Genomic DNA, 9911 nt, shown 5'->3' with positions numbered 1-9911 from the left:
GCAACTGCTTTCTTTTTTTACCTCTTTTTCTTTTTTCCCTCCCCTTGAGCAAGGAAACCTCTTTTTAATTCGGGAATCCCCACGTCTCTCTCTCCCCCCCCCCCCCGCCACCCTGCTTGTCTGGTTTAGAGCTACTGGCAGAATCAATGCCATCGACCTGGTTTTGGGGGGCCGGAGTGGGAAGGGGAATCCTCCGCTGCTTTAAACCCTGATCGGGCTAAGTGGAATCCGATAAACACAGGGAGGAAATCAATCGCCTGACACACTCGAGGAATTGGGGGGGGGGCACTGCTGGAGACAGAAGAAGGGAGGGCTGGCTTTCCAGCGAGCTTAGAGAGGGATTTCCACAGGATTGAGGAGCCAGGCCTGTTTGCAAGGGGGGGGGTTTGAATTGCAAGCGCATCTTAATTGTTCTGTCTCCTCTACATGCATGCATAATTTCCCTCCTCAGCTCAGAGGCTATTTTCTCCTGTGCGCCCCCCCCCCAAAAAAAACACAATATCTTGAATCCTACCTCCCCCCCCCGCATGGGTTTCCTGAGTCAGCATCGGCCGCCACGACCTTTACCAGAGTGCAAAGGAGAAATAGATTAATTCATTAGCACGGTTTTTATCGGGAGGGGATTATGATGGGGGTAGGGGGCGAGGAGAGGCGTGAATGTGGGGGGGGAAGGGTTTAAGAGCAAGAGAGTGGGGGGGCTCGCAGGCGTGACTACGACTGGATAAAGGGGGGCCTTTTGTGGTTTGAATATTGGCAATGGGGGTCAGGCGCGAAGGGAAAATGAGCAGATTTTTGGGCGGAACTGAAATTTGGGAATGAAATACTGGGCTAAAGCAAGGAGAGGTTTGTTGGGGGGGGGGTCAGGCTGTAGTCACAAGGGGGGCATTGGTAGACCTCAAGGGGAAATGCGGCCGTGAAAGCGTTGGAATAGGAACTGGGGAAATCAAGTTCCGAATCCCCACTCGCCCCATGAAGCTCGTTGGCATTAAACAGGCAGCCATAAGAAGCACCTTGAGCCCCTCGGAGGAATAAGGTGGGGCTGTGAATGCAATAAGATAAAATACTAAATATGTGAGGAGGCCCTGCTCTGTGGCCTGGCCCACCTGAGGCCTTTTTATCCTCAAGAGAGAGAACCACCTTTGAATAAACTCTTTTTTTCCCTGGGAGATCGCTCCCTGCCCTCAACCCACTGCCACCATTTCTGTAATCCCAGTGCACTTACTGGTTTTTCCTCCAGGTGGTGCTACAGGGACCTCCCCCCCCCCAGTATCCCAACTCCTTTCCTCTTTGCCCCCCCCCCAACCTGCCTCATTTTCATTCCATCCACGCATCTTCCGGCTCCCGTCCTCAAATTAATTTGGTGCCATGTATTGCTGCAGTTTCTTTCTCGCTGCATCCCCCTCCCCAGCCTCATCACTCTCTGTCTTTCTGCCTTCTTCCTGCTGTCCGTCCGTTGTTATTTTTTCCCCTCCCCTCCCCGGTTTTCCCTCTTCGCTCCCTCTCTTTTTCTTCATAAATTCTCGTGCGTTGCAGTTTTATTTTTCCTGCCCCCTTCTCTTCTCCCCCACCCTGCCCCTCGCAAGCCCAATCTCGCGTCTATACGTTAAATTCCCCAAGTGCAAAAGCATTGGGAAAGGGGGGTGTGCAGCAATGAAAAGCCCGCATGACAAAGTCATTTTATAATTTATCCACAGGGCCAGTGTGAGGCCATGCATGATATCATTAAACACATAAGGGTTTTCCATTTGAAATAAAATACATCTGGGTCGCTGGGTTCCCCCCCACCCACAATATCCCGGTTTTCGCCCCTCCACCCTCTGATTGCTCCTTACTGCTTTTTGACTTCTGTGGAATTGCTCTTCATTTCTGCCTCTTTATTTAAGGCTGCAATCCCGTATTAATAATAATAAATTTCAGGAGTCTCTTCCTAGGAAGCACCTCTTGCAATGCAACATCTATAAAGCAATTGCACATGCTAAAAACACTTTCTGCGTTTTACCCGCCCTGGCAGTCATATTCAGCAGGCTTTACTTCCAAGTTGATGTGCGTCGAGTCGTGCTGTAAAGACGTTTTTATTCCGCCCTTCCTCCCCATGGGGCTTGCGGCACGTCAAGCGCCGTTTCCCCCCAGCCGCAAACCCCCGTTTTCCTCACAACAACCCTGGGATGTAGGCTAGGCTGAGGAGATTGTGACTAGGCCGGGCTGAGCTCCGTGACCGAGGCGAGATTTGAACTTGGCGTTTCTCTGTCTGGTCCATGCATGGGGGAATCTCAAGATCATGGACCCGTTGACTCAGAGCAGGGGTCAGCAACCTTTTTCAGCAGGGGGCCGGTCCACTGCCCCTCAGACCTTGTGGGGGGCCGGAATATATATTTTTGGGTGGGAAATGAACGAATTCCTATGCCCCACAAATAACCCAGAGATGCATTTTAGATAAAAGGGCACATTCTACTCATGTAAAAACACGCTCATTCCCGTACCGTTTGCGGGCCGGATTTAGAAGGCGATTGGGCCGGATCCGGCCCCCGGGCCTTAGTTTGCCTACCCATGACTCAGAGAATAAGACTGCGTACAGCCTCCTCCTTTGGAGGCTGCGTGTCTCTTGCCTGCTGGTTTTGGGGAACTGCAAGTCTGGGAGATGGGGGTTCAACAGCAAGTTGGAAGGCCACAGGTTTCTCCCCCGGACCAGCACCCTAAACTCCACACTGCTATTCACCCACCAAAAACACCTTCCCTGGGACAATGGCCTCAGCCATTCCTTTAATGCCATCATTTGCACACTATAAAAAAAGAGAATCTTCAAGCTGGAAGGGGCCCGGGGTCATCTAGTCCAACCCCGGGTAATGCAGGGATCTCGGCTAAAGCAACCCTGGCAGATGGCCACCCAACCTCTGCTTAAAAACCTCCAATGAGGGGAAGTCCACCGACTCTCCTGAGGGTCTGTTCCCACGAGGAACAGTTTATTTGGAGTGCCAAAACTTGAGGGTCTGAGTTTGTGTGTGAGAGAGAGACTTTCTGCTGCTTCCCCTCAGCCCCTCGCTGATACCAGCTGCCGTTTTGGTTATCTTAGGAAGCCCCATGCGATATTCTGCAATGGCGGAGGGTGTTCTGGGAAACCAAGATGGAGTCCAGGAGCAGTGAGGGGCCTGGGGAAGCGACTGCGTCCCTAAAAGTCAGAGGGGGGGGGGAACAGTTTTGCAGGTGTCCTCTTTGCAGAAAGACAATCCTCTTGTGTTTACTTCTCTTCCCCCTGTAAAGAATTATTGGTTTATTTTCTCTCCGGGCTCGGTCTGCTTTGTTCCCGTTGCTCGGCTGCCATGGCATGCCCGCAGTCGTAAGTTAATAGCACCGTAAGCCTGCCCCAAAGTTCATGGCTCTTAGCTCAGCGGCCACATTTAACTTGTCTCTGGGCAATTGGCCATGATGAGCCCGCTCGGCCTGTCCGCAGCCGTGTCAGGGGGAGATCAGATATATCACTCTGTGTGCTTGCACTGGGTCGTCCTCCGAGCTTGAACTTAAAAAACGCAAAATTCTGAATGATGGGGCCTGCAGAGGTTATGGAAATTAGGTAAATTGGCTGGCCGTTCTATTTTGCAGTTTGATTCTGCAATGGTTGCTATTCTATAGGACAGAAATGGGGGGATATTTGGTGGGTGGGGCCAGAGGTGGAGCAGCAATTGCCATTCCCCTCCGCTTTGTACGGGAAGTGGGTTTTTACACAAATTCAACGTGTGCCTCCATTCTCCATCTTGGCAAGAGGGGCACAGAGTTCATATTCCAGCCGGGGAAGGCTAGTTAGTAGAGGGTTAGGTTTGGCATGGTTTGATAGGATTTCGTAGAGTTGTAAGAGGACCCAGAGGATCATCTAATCCCCTGAAATGCAGGAATCACAACTGCATCTATGAGCATCCAACCTCTGCTTAAAAACCTCCAAGGAAGGAGAGTCCACGATCTTCCGAGGGAGACCGCTCCACTGCCAGAAAGTTCTTCCTGAAGTCAAAATCTTCTTTCTTGTAACTTGAAGGCGTTGGTTCAGGTCCTACCATCCAGAGCAGGAGAAAACAAGCTTGTTCCGTCCACCATGTGATAGCCCCTGAGATATTTGAAGATGGCTATCATATCTCCTCTCAGTCTTCTCTTTACCAGGCTAAACCTACGCAGTTCCCTCAACCATTCCTCATCAGCCTCGGTTTCTTTGATCATCTTGGTCAAATCCTCTGCACATTATTCCAGCTTGTCAATATCCTCCTTAAATTGTGCCGCCCAGACACAGTACTCCCAGTCTGAACCAGACAGAATAAAATAAAATTGTGCTATGACTTCCCTTCTATATTTCTGTTGATGCAGCCTAGAATAGCATTTGCTGTTTTGCTGCAGCATCACACTGTTGGTTCGTGTGAAGTTTGTAGTTCACTAAGACCCCTAGATCCTTTGCACATGCACTATTGGCCAGCCAAGTGTCTCCCATCTTATATTTATGCAGCGGATTCTCCCTGCCCAAGTGCAGAACCTTACATGTGTCCCTATTAAAATTCATTTCTGTTAGTTTGGGCACAGTTCTCCAATCTGTTACGGTCATCTTGAATCCCGATTCTATCTTCTGCGGCATTAGCTACCTCTCCCCAGTTTGGTGCCTCTGCAAATTTGATGTGAGCATCCCTTCCATTCCTTCATCCAAGTCACTTATAAAGACGTTGAACAACAATGGGCAACGTAGAGAACATGCCTGGAGGCTTTTATATTTCATTTATATATTATATTACATTTCCAAGCACAATTCAAAGTGTTGGTGTCGATTTTTAAAGCCCTAAACGGCCTCAGCCCAGTATACTGTACCTGAAGGAGCGTCCCCACCCCCATCATTCTACCCGGACCCTGAGGTCCAGCTCTGAGGGTCTTCTGGTGGTTCCCTCCCTGTGAAAAGTGAGGTTACAGGGAACCAGGCAGAGGGCCTTCTTGGTGGTGGCACCCGTCCTGTGGAACGCCCTCCCATCAGATGTCAAGGAAATAAGCAACTATCCTACTTTTAAAAGACATCTGAAGGCAGCCCTGTTTAGGGAAATTTTTAATGTTTTATGCTGTATCATGTTTTTAATATTCAATTGGGAGCCAGCCAGATGGGCAGGGTATAAGTAATATATTTATTTATTTATTTATTTGTTGTTGTTGTTATATTGTTGTTGTTATTATATTTTATTTACAACCATGGTATAATCAAGGGGTAGGGACGCAGGTGGCCCTGTGGGGTAAATCACAGAGCCTAGGGCTTGCCGATCAGAAGGTCGGTGGTTTGAATCCCCGCGACGGGGTGAGCTCCCGTTGGTCCCTGCTCCTGCCAACCTAGCAGTTCGAAAGCACGTCAAAGTGCAAGTAGATAAATAGGTACCACTCCGGCGGGAAGGTAAACGGCATTTCCATGTGCTGCTCTGGTTCGCCAGAAGCGGCTTAGTCCTGCTGGCCACATGACCCGGAAGCTGTACACTGGCTCCCTCGGCCAATAAAGCGAGATGAGCGCCGCAACCCCAGAGTCGGTCACGCCTGGACCTAACGGTCAGGGGTCCCTTTACCTTTACCTATAATCATGGGTTGCCAACGTGGCCCCCTTGAAATCTTAGCCTGGTGCCAATGAAACCTCTGAGCCAAGCCCCTCACTGTCTCCTTGGGCATCGGGTGCTGGGAATGGTTACTTTCCCCCTGCCTTGACTTGAAGAAGGAAGTTGGAAAAGTGACACTCTTTCTCCACTTCCTATTACATCTCTCTGTGCTTTTTGAGGCTCTGGCAAACTCTTACCCAGATCCCTTGGGAAAGCAAAGTGCGTAATACAGTACAATCTGGAGGATAAAAGAGACCCACCAAGGTCGGTGCCCGCAGCCCTTGCTCAAAAATCCCAGATGTGCCTACGGTGCGACCCCTGCTTTTTATATGAAAGCACGTATCGTCGCAATACTTAAAGCACCATCAGTGTGAAAAATAACTCGGGCATCCATCTCCGCTGCGAGAGATTTATTACAATACGACTTGGGGATAAATAGGGGAAGTCGGAATGGCGGAAGAAGAACAATTTTTCATACTGTGAGACTCTCCATATTGTGCCATCTTGCCTTGTTTAAGTAATAAAAATGGTGCTTTTTGTGCTGCTAGGATGCATAAATAGACCCCCCTTTTTTTGGCCTAACATTGGTAATGGATCTAATGCCTTGGGTTGCTTGCGGCTCCTGGTGAATTTGTGGGATTTGGTGTTTAAGGAGGGGTAAACCGGAAAGGGCTGCTTAGGATAGAGGCGCCCTGAATAATAATAATAATAATAATAATAATAATAATAATAATAATAAATACATTTTATTTATACCCTGCCCTCCCCAGCCAAGACTGGGCTTAGGGCGGCTAACACCAGGTATAAAAACAATTGATTAAAATACAACTTAAAAACAAGATTAAAATAAAACATTAAAATGCAGCCTCATTTCAGTAGAAACTCAAATCAAAAACTTTTGGGGGATGAAAACGTCAAATCTTCACCAAGGCCAACTATCCAGACTGGTCCCACGTGGGCCAGGAAAAATTCCAGGATGTCGCCAAATAGGAGTTCCGTCACAGAAGGAAAAAGGAAAGAGGGGAAGGGGATCAAGTTGATTCCAAGCCAAAGGCCAGGCGGAACAACTCTATCTTACAGGCCCTGCGGAAAGAAATCAGATCCTGCAGGGCACTGGTCTCATGAGGCAGAGCGTTCCACCAGCCCGGAGCCAGTGTTGAGAAGGCCCTGGCTCTGGTTGAGGCTAATCTGACTTCCTTAGGGCCCGGGACCTCTAGGGTGTTGCTATTTATGAACCTTAAGGTCCTCCATGGGGCATACCGGGAGAGGCAGTCCCGTAGGTACGAGGGTCCTAGGCTGTGAAGGGCTTTAAAGGTCAAAACCAGTACCTTAAATCTGCAATCTTAAGATGAACGCTGTGATTCCTCCATCACATGGGGTGGGCTGGATGACCCCTGGAACCCTTTCCAACTGTACAATTCTATGATGCCACTGACTAGAGGAACTCTTACTTGGGTGCGGGGCTTTCTCGAATGGCAGAATCCTTGCTGCGTGATAGGCATCTTTGCCAACCTAGCCCACTCTGGACATAACACTAAACCGTAGTTTAGTGCAATCTTCCCCAACCTGGTGCCCTCCAGTTGGTTGGGAATAGGACTCCCATCTGTCCCAACTACCGGGGCTGATGGGAATGATACTCCAAAATGTCTAGAGCTTGGGGGAAGGTGTTTTGACGTTCAGAGAAACCTTAGACTACCCCATGTCATCCGAACAATGGTTAATCTTAACTGTGGTTTGTTTGAATCGTGGCTTATAGAGAAGCTGTGTCTCCTCTACAAAGTAAACCATAATAATCTTTAAAAGCAAATTTGTACCCTAACTTTCCATCCAAAGACGCGACTGGCTGTATAAAATCCAAACACTTGTTATTTGAAGCGTTTTTAACTCTGTTCTTCGCCCAAAAAATGGCCCCCAGGTTGATTTATAAAGATCAGTAATACGACAGCCCCTGCCCCCAGGCTTGCGATCTTTAAAAGACATTGCATAAAAGGGGAAGGGAAGAAGAACAGGGGGGAAAACAAACCAAGACTAGTTCTTAGTTACAAATTCCTTTTTATTGGAAATGTTGCAGCAGGGATCATTCAGTTTGTAACGTAAGGGTTAATTTTGTTATCGGCAAGTCAGCTAGCGAAGAGGGGGTGCTTAGCAAGCAGGCAGCTGTGGCACGATCTCTAGTAAGTGGCACGTGCTCTGATTGGCTGTGTAGTTCTGAGGGAGCCCTACCTCTGTATGTTTAGCTGAATGTCTCTCAGCTGTGTACAAGGCCTGAAGTCAGAAAAATGAAACTTCTTTTGTTTCTCCTCCAATTACGCAGTTTTCCTCAGGAAAGCATTATCGGGATTTCATTTCGCTCTGGATACCGCCTGCGTTATTTAAGTGGCATTGCTCACACTTCTAACAACCAGCTGGTGAGGAGAACCCAACATCGCTGATCTCAGAGGATAGAGCACCTCTGCTTCCCATCTCGGAATGACGGAAAACATTAAAGAAAGAAAAGAAACGGAAGAAATCGGAAAGCAAGACAGAAGAGCAGATAAAACCCAGAGCCCAACGAATCAAATGTATTGAACAGCTGCTGTAACAACTAAGTCTTCAAAAGGCATTGGAATACCAACAAGAAAGTTATTTCTGGGCAGGCAAGTTCTATCTAGCAGCGTTTGAACTGAAATCTGGGGCTGTTTCCAACATTTGCGATCCTTTGGAATGAATGGACATGACTCAGTTAATTACAGGGAGTCTACTCTTGAGTCCAGTTTAGTTGGATTTAGCCCATATATTTTATCTCCCATCTCATAGAACTGGACCACAAGTTTGATCAAATTTATGGAGTCCAATGTTTTAAAAAAGGGGGTAGGGTTTCTAGTCCTGATGAAGGAAAATTGACCTTCGAATCCCCAGTCGAAAGCAGTTGTGGCCCTGCGGCAGATAGAGAGCCACAGACTCAGGGTGAGGTTCAGTCTAAAGGAAGCCCATTAAGATCCCATTGATATTAGTTGGGGAGAATATGAAATGTGCTGAACTCCACTGGTGAAATCTGCAGAGCTGGCAAGCGATTAACTTTAGCTTATGGGCAGTTTGTCCTCAGCTCCACCATTTAAAAACAAAGGGTACCAAACCAATTTTTCCTTTCATCCTGGGATGTAAATTTGAAGTTTTGGGAATTTCTTTTGGCAGTTGTGACTGGTTTCAGTGGGGAGCAAGTGTGTCTCAGCTCTTTTGATTCTCTTTTAGTGTAACATTTCCCTCCTTGCCATTTCAAATATCTCTCGTTATTTAATTCGTAACATTCATATTTTGCCAGTTGGCCAATAATCCTGCCCTTGCCTCCCACCCAACAAAAAAACTTTCCCTAAGAGGAATATTGGTGACATTGAAACCTCTGGACACCAAACCCCAAGTTATTTTTTTTTAAATGTTTGCAACACAATTTATAATTACTTCTGATTACTGGCTTCCCTTCTTCTCAAGGTCCTTTCCTTGCTCCCTTCTAACACACTACTTTCCTCCCAGGTTTTTTGTGGGGAAAGGCAAAACACCTCCTGCCCCCCATTAAATGGCACCCCCAAATCCTCGACTTTCCTTGCCCACTTTTCCCCCTGCCTCGATGCCCACTGGAGATCCCTTCCTCCAAACCCCTCCTCTTCCTCCCCCACCATTGCACCGTCGGAATGTTAATTAGCAACCAGGATTTAATTAATTCAGCTGCCAATTAGTGTGGTGGCGGGGGAGGGGTGCTGCAGACAGGGGGCACAGATGGTTGTTCCTGGGCTGGCACCGTGCCACTTTCAACGGCGAATAGGGTGGGCGCGACGAAAGCCCAAGGAGTCGGGTGTTTTGTGTGTGTGTGTGTGTGTGTGTTTCGTCTCTTCTCCAGAAGGGACGCCAGGCTTGGTCATGCAAACACACACATACGCACAAACCCTTGTATCTCTTCCCGCTGCCCCCCCCCCCAGCAGGGTTGGCATATCGGGCTGGCACCTGCACCACAGGACATAACTGGAAATGGGTGCTGGAACGAGGTTGGCACCGTATGAAGGAGAGAGAGAGAGAGAGAGAGAGAGAGAGAGAGAGAAAGAAAAAAGAGGGGAGGAAGAGAAAGGGTGATAGGAAAAGAGGGGGGAAAGGATGAGAGTGTGGAGGACGAGGGTTTCGAAGGAGAGCGAGCGACGAGGGGAAAGGGGCAGAGAAGCAAGGGATGGATAGGACGAAAAACGAACGATAAGCGCAGGGATGGAAGGGGGAGGCAGAAGGATGGAGGTTGTAGTGGGGGGGTGTGTGGAGAGGAAGGAGAGGAGGTGGTATATGCCAGCCCGATAC

Source organism: Podarcis gaigeae (assembly GCF_964106915.1).
Source record: "Podarcis gaigeae genome assembly, chromosome: 13".
NCBI lineage: Eukaryota > Metazoa > Chordata > Lepidosauria > Squamata > Lacertidae > Podarcis > Podarcis gaigeae.
This window is presented reverse-complemented; position numbering follows the sequence as displayed.